Source organism: Arachis hypogaea, chromosome 17, assembly GCF_003086295.3.
Source record: "Arachis hypogaea cultivar Tifrunner chromosome 17, arahy.Tifrunner.gnm2.J5K5, whole genome shotgun sequence".
NCBI classification, from domain to species: Eukaryota; Viridiplantae; Streptophyta; class Magnoliopsida; order Fabales; family Fabaceae; genus Arachis; species Arachis hypogaea.
In genome coordinates, this window is record NC_092052.1 from 11498488 (window position 1) to 11505713 (window position 7226).

General features: G+C 38.0%; 1 long non-coding RNA gene across 1 annotated transcript; it reads left to right on the plus strand.

The window, feature by feature from the left end:
- Window positions 1–4383: 4383 nt before the first annotated feature.
- On the plus strand, window positions 4384–6787 carry LOC140181097 (uncharacterized). The gene is made up of 3 exons (XR_011875754.1): window positions 4384–4561; window positions 4652–4706; window positions 6465–6787. It is a non-coding gene; the product is annotated as an uncharacterized lncRNA (long non-coding RNA).
- Window positions 6788–7226: the final 439 nt, after the last annotated feature.

Consider the following 7226-nt stretch of genomic DNA (forward strand, 5'->3'; position numbering starts at 1 on the left):
AGCCGATAAAACCAAATAAAGCGATAACAATGCAAAAAACACAAGACAAAGCAGCTCACAAATATAATTCCTAGCGACCTACCGCTCACCCATGAGGAGGTGGGGGTTTACATGGTTCTTCCCGAAAATGGCTCACAACACATCGGCAATTCTCTTGTCTGTGGCCGACATTCCCTTATAAGTCACCTTAATGAAGGTGTTAGACCCATCTCCAAAACTTCAATACGTCGGGATAAGCCGTTCCCTCTCCAATGACAACCAAAAGGGGTGGCGACCCTTGACTGGACGCACCTTAAAATACTTATCCTTGAACCCATGATATGAGTCCTCGAACAAGCCAAAGATCCTCTGCCCCTGGGCAGATCGGAAGGACATGAACCCCTTCCTTGCTTTCCCCTCCTTAGAAGGATTTGTAAGGTTGAAGAAAAATAAAAAGACATCAACAGACACCGGTAGCTCCAAGTACTCGCATACCATCTCAAAACAACGAATGGAAGCCCAGCTGTTCGGGTGCAGCTGTGACGGCACAACGGATATCCGGTTAAGAAGCGCCATTTGAAATGAGAAGAACGGGATGCAGACTCCCACTTGGGTGAACATGGCCTTATAAAACCAGATCCAGTCGGCAACCCGAGGGGAGTGGAAGTTAATTTCATATAACCGCTCGCTAGGGGCAGGGACGAAGACGTCATAATTAGCCTCCTCGTCTGTCCCTCCGCATAAATACTCGCCTTGTCGGAACTCCGTCAGCTCCTCCTCGGCCATCTGGTTTGGAGAATCCTTTAAGTCGGAAACAACCCAAGCGTACGGGTCGTAGCCCGCGGCGGAGGTGGAAGCTCGTGAGACGACGTGAGACATACCTACAGTGGGGTTACCACTCGGTTAGTCTAATAGGCCGGGAGCTCGGAAAAACTCAGAAACTATACTCAACCCACTCAAAAACTAAAAATCAAGTATGGCTAAAGCACAATCCAAGTCAAGAAAGTGGACATCCTGGAATGGTAACCCCCTAACGCACCTACTTGACACTAAAAAGTTATCTACCACGCAAAAACCAAACAGACAGCAAGAACAAGAAGCAAATACAGACAACAAACGTACAAGAAAGACACCAATAAGGATAAGAAACAACGAAGCAGAAAAGAGAAGGGATTGATGCTTACCTGTATTGATTGCGAAAACTGGGAAGGAAAAAGGGAAGATGCGCAAGGATGCTAGAACGAAGCTTTGGGACCTTTGGGAGTGAAGAAGAGAGAGATAGGAGGAGCAAGAGTGGGAGAGGAAAAACCAAGGCAAAACTGTTTAAAACTGCCACTCAAGAAGCGCGAAAGGCCTGGGGGCAAAATGGTCTTTGCATACAGTTTTTCCAACCCATTATGAGCATTTAATGCTCCACGCGAAGAACGGGGTGACAAGCGGCCGTTCCAGCAACGAACAGACACGCGCACAAGAGGCACGTCCCCTCCACGGACGGCCGACCTGGCGACAACGCATGAAAGGAGAGAACACGCCACCAACGACCCTCATAGTCGTTGCTGGCGCATCGGGGGCACTGTTACGCCCTGGCCCAAACTGAATGTGGGCCGGCCCGACCCGGGAACAACTTGACCCGAACGGTTAGGAGCAAGGCTCCCGTCCGCTGACTTGGACACGCGTCCCTGACAGCTTCGCTATAGCTGTGCAGGGGAGGTCTCGAAGAAGGTGGGCCTGTCCTTGTTGTGCCCACCTCTGACACGGTATAAATGGGGAAGGACCTACCCTTTCCCCAAGGTACGTCACATACCACTCAATCCTTATTCGCCTACACACTTCACTGACTTGAGTGTCGGAGTGTCTTTGCAGGTGACACCCCCTTCCACACTCGAAGTGCTCGGGACGTCGCATACCCCAACCCGGTGATGTACGACCAGGCGAGACCTCCCCCCTCTTCAACCAGGACACCCACCTGAATCATCCGGTACCCGACCTACCGAACAAAATCTTTGTTATAATATTTTAAAAGACCAATAGAAATTTAAACAAAAATTTTAACAAATATTAAAGGACGCCAAAGTTGAAGAACGTCAGAACTCAGAACTGAACAAAATTAAAGTTGTTGAAGGACACCAGAGCTGATGCAGGAGATCTGAAAAAAAAAGCGTCGATGCTGAAGGAAGACGCTGAGTTGCTAATGCCGACACTGATGGAGGATCTGCTCACTGAAATACTGATGTTGGTGTTTGGCTGCCGAAGATGGAGCAGAAACTTGGACACATCGAAACTGGGCAGCGAAAGAATAGAAACAAGGAGGCAAATAGAGGCTGATATCTAGAACGATCTGGAACCGACCTTGGTGCAATCGATGACAACGACAGGAGAGCTTGGACGATCGGAAATGGGATGCTAGACGGAGACAAACACCGAGAGAGATAGGGGCGACTTGATGCGTGTGCCACTGAGAAATGAGGAGAGCTCTGAGTTGAGAGCGACAACGAGAGTGAATGAGAGAAGTGAGAATAGAGTACGAGAGAATGAGTGTGGGTGAGGCTTGAGGCTCCAAAAGTTTAGGAGCCAACACTTTTATTAAAATTTGACCAGTATTTAATTAATAAAAAAATAAATAATTTTATATCATTAGATATAATTTTACACTATTAAAAATACTAATAATAACTAATTAATAACTATAAATTACAAAATTTACTGACTTCATAGTACTCCTCTTTTCTTATTTATATCCTTATAAGAAATATGAGAAATACAATTTTTTAATATATATATATATATATATATATATATATATATATATATATATATATATATATATATATATATTGCTGACCCGTCAGGTTAATCCACTCCGTCCTGTTAAAGTCAGTAAATTTAACAGTATGAGTTAGACAAATTTTTAAAAATTGATACTTTAATTTGACTCTTTTTTTTAGCAATTATTCGATAGGACGAATTCAGTGTGTTTTGCTACTCTTATGTGTTCACAAGAAAAATTATTTTCCACTTAGCCTTTGTGTGAAAATAATGACATATAAAGGTGAAATGTTATTTGACGAATAGAATGAAACTTAACTACTTACTCGTAAACAAATTTACGTGACGAATCTCTAACTAGAAAATAACTAACTGCTGAGCTATGTACAAACTAAAATAACTGACTTTGGTTATTATTTATTATTACGTGCTTACTCTCTGGACAACTAAACATGAAAATCCAGCCTCACCAAAACCAACTATTGCGGCTACCAACAGCCTTCACATTCAATAAATTGAAGCATTAGCTTAAAAAGTTTTTGAAATTTTACATAGAAAAACTTAATAAAGCAAATGTAATAAGGAACTGCAGAATTATGGATTAACATCTAGTTTAAGATAGAGATGAAATCCCTTCTTGTCTTACTAAAGTTCAACTCATCAGCTTTCATTTCCCATCTCTTAAAATTAGGTTGCCGCTAGTAGGAATATATAAAAAGAGGAGTGTTACGAGATCAGCAAATTTTGTGATTTGTAGTTATTAATTAATTAATTATTATAAATATTTTTAATGACGTAAAATTATATCTAGTAGTATAAAATTATTTATTTTTTTAATAATTAAGTATTGGTTAAATTTTAATAAAAATGCTGATCCCTAAATTTTTTCTATATAAAGGCTATCAGTTTGTGAGAGTCAAATATTTTAACTAAATTGTACACAAGATTTAAAAACTATGTCACTGGTGATGCCAATTAATTCATCAACAATAATAATATCTTATCCCATTTTATCCAAAATCATATTTAATTCATGTTAGCAATTCTCCTTTTTTTTAAGGTTGATTTAGAAAAATAATCAAATAAGAGATACAAGATTAGACGTTATATTCAATTCAAAATTTTAAGACGTCAAATTAATCTGTCTCTCTTATAATTTTTTTTTGTTTTTTTTTTTAACGTGAAATTAATTCTTTATATTATTCACACTTACTACTTAATAAAATAGACATAATTCTTGATGCCAATTATTAGTTCAGTTTAACTAGGTATCTTTAAAATAAGAGTTCTGCTAGGGAGCTAATGGCTTATTTGTACAATGTGTATAATGGGCTATATGAATTACAAAATGAACATCACCCATAATATTCAGAATAATCATCCGGATACTAGGTGTAAACCCTGTTAAAATAGTAAATAATTAGTTGATAAATTAGTTTTTAATAAGAAAAATTAGAAATTCAAAAATAATATCAAATTAGGATAGAGCACATCGAAACGAGAATTTTGACACAAATTTCGAAGAAATCGGTTCAAGATTGGATCGAAAGGACCGAACCAGTTGAACCGAACCCAAACTGGGTTGTCGGTCCAACCGGACCAGCCCTTTTAAATGAACCCAGCTTTGTGTTCTCCCTCGTTACAGCAGCAATGAAGCCTTCAGCTTCCAGGGAGAAGAGAAACGAGAAATATCCCGTAACCCTTACGTCAATTTTCAACTCCCGTAACTTCTCCGTCCGAGCTCCGATCGCCGCATCGTTTGAGGCCACGTGTTGACCGCGTCGAGCTCTACGTTTCTATCAGAACAATTTCATAGGTAACTCGTTATTTTACACTCAGCTTTCATTTCCCCCAATTTTCAAATTTGAGAAGGAATATTGAATTTCTTTGATTTCTGATGTTTTAGGATCCAATTAGCTTGAGAAAAATGTTCACTCTTGCTTATGTGAAGCTTGGGTAAGGTGAGGATACGATAATTCTATTTTAATTTTATTGAATTTGAGCTTTGAGTATTAAATTGGATATATATGTGTTATAAATGTGTATTAGGTTGTGAATAAATAATTGGAGCTTGAAATTGTGAATATTAGAACTTGGAGAAAGCTGATTAGTTGAGGTTTTGAGGGCTGTGTTCTTTAGAAAAATTGTCTTGGAATAATACTTGGGAATCAGCTAAGGTATGGTCTAGGTTTCTTGCATTTAATATATAATGTTCTGTGAAAACTTAGGCTAAATGACCATAGGATAAGTTGGAATGCAGGTTTATATTTAATGTTTAGTAATGGGTTGATGAATATGCTTGGTTTAGTTTGGTGATTTGTTTGTAAGATGATATTGGTTGCTAGTTGGATCTTTGAAAGGATATGTGATTGAATTGTTGATTATATGGCTATATTTTGGTTTGGTTGAATGATGATTGATGAAAAGATATGGAGCTTGTTGAGGATTATTGTTGGCAATTTGGATTGGTGGAAATAGGTTTGAAAATAATTGGAATGGAAATTTTGAATGAAAAATGATGTATTTTGTGTTAAAAGCCTAGGATTTGTAAACTATGATTCTTAGTTGAATTTTGGTTGTTGGATTTGAATATTGTATGAGTATAATTGTTGATCTGAGGTAGATTTATTATGGTGATTGTTATGATGATGAGGAATGGTATGTTAAATTGAAAAGAATGCAGGTTTGGACCCGAAAAGGGTGGCAAAGTCCGAGTTTTAGAGAAGATGCTGCCGAAATTTTATAAAAATTAGAGATTTTGTTTATATGATTATTTAAAAAGATTTAGATTCAAAGGTTATATGGTTTGATTTTGAGTTATTAAGAAAATGAGTATGTTTTAAGTTTGATTCATTTAGAAAAGGATGAATTATGTTTTGAATTGGAACTATTGATGGACGGAATGGGAGGTGTGATAATGAAGGATAAGGATTGAATATGATTGATGTATGATGATGAATGAGATACGATTGAGAATGATGTGGATGTTGATGAATTAAAATTGAATTATTTATATGGCTTATGAATTTGAATAATCTGAGATACGAGATTCCCTGGATAAAGTGCCGTGACTTGCCACCACGTGTACCAGGTTGAAAATTCGATACTCTGTTGACCCTACGACGTAAGTGTGACCGGACACTATATAAATTCCCGGGAATGTTACCCCCATTGAGCAATATTGATTATTTGAGAAAAAGCTATGCATAGACTCTTGGAGATGCACGTCAGGGAACAGTCTAAGGACAATTCAGACTTGTCGAGTTGGCTGGATAACCGACAGATGAGCCTCATCAGCCATAGGATAGGCATGCATCATATGCATAATACTTGAATTACTTGCTTATGCTTTAATTGGGTGTGCCTATATGTACTTGCCATGTTAAATGTGTATTTGTTACCTGCAGTAATTGTAACCTTCTTGTGCTTGACTTTATCTGTTTGTTTGTCTGTGAAAATGCATGATGGAGTTGGAGGTATGGAGGAATGGCCAGTATGAGACTTAGATTTCAAGGTTAAGTTAAGTTAGGTTTAAATATTCTTAGAAAACCACCTCTTATGGCTTCTATTTAATACTTTAAGCTCTACAATCCGAGTGTCGGCGTTCTAGGATTGCCTCTGGCATTTCCAGGACCTTATATATTATGTGTGTGGCATCTTTACCATACAGAGAACCTCCGGTTCTCATTCCATACTATGTTGTTATTTTTCAAATGCAGGTCGAGAGGTATCTCGTTAGGCGTCTGGACTCTTGAAGCGGAGTGGTTACTAGGTAGTTTTGCTGTACAGTGATGTATATATGTGTACTTAGTTTTCTCTCCGCATAACTTGTTCTTTTTTATTCTCTTAGAGGTTTATGGAGAGGCAGGACTGTGTATATGAACTTTTGGGTTTTGGATATGTATGTATATATGCGTAAATATTCTCCGGCCAGTCTTGACTTTGCGGGCTGAGTTAGGAGCTTGTTATTTTGTATCTTTGGCAGTCTATTCCTACTTCTGTTATCTTATGTTTAATAAGTTAAGGTTTTCTTAGCACGCAAGTTAACTCCTTCCTTGAGTGTTGTGCTTTTATTTCACGATTTTTATTTACTCTATTCTTTAAGGCTCCTAGCATATTATAATTCTTCTGTTATTATATAAAATCATTTTATTTTAGAGGTCGTAATACCACACTGATGCGGAATTTATAGTCCACAAACTAACCGGCAAGTGCACCGGGTCGTACCAAGTAATACCTCAGGTGAGTGAGGGTCGATCCCACGAGGATTGATGGATCAAGCAATAATGATTGATCGATTGGCTTAGTCAGACAAGCAGAAAATAGTGTTTGAGTGTTCAAAGAGCATTAGACCTTTCTAGTCTCCTCTAGTTTTCATCAACTGCTAATTCCTTGGTCAATTAATTCCAATTAGAGGGTGATGATCAAATTTCAGTTTATATGCCACAGAAATCCTAATTACCCAAAAATAAAAGGATTAT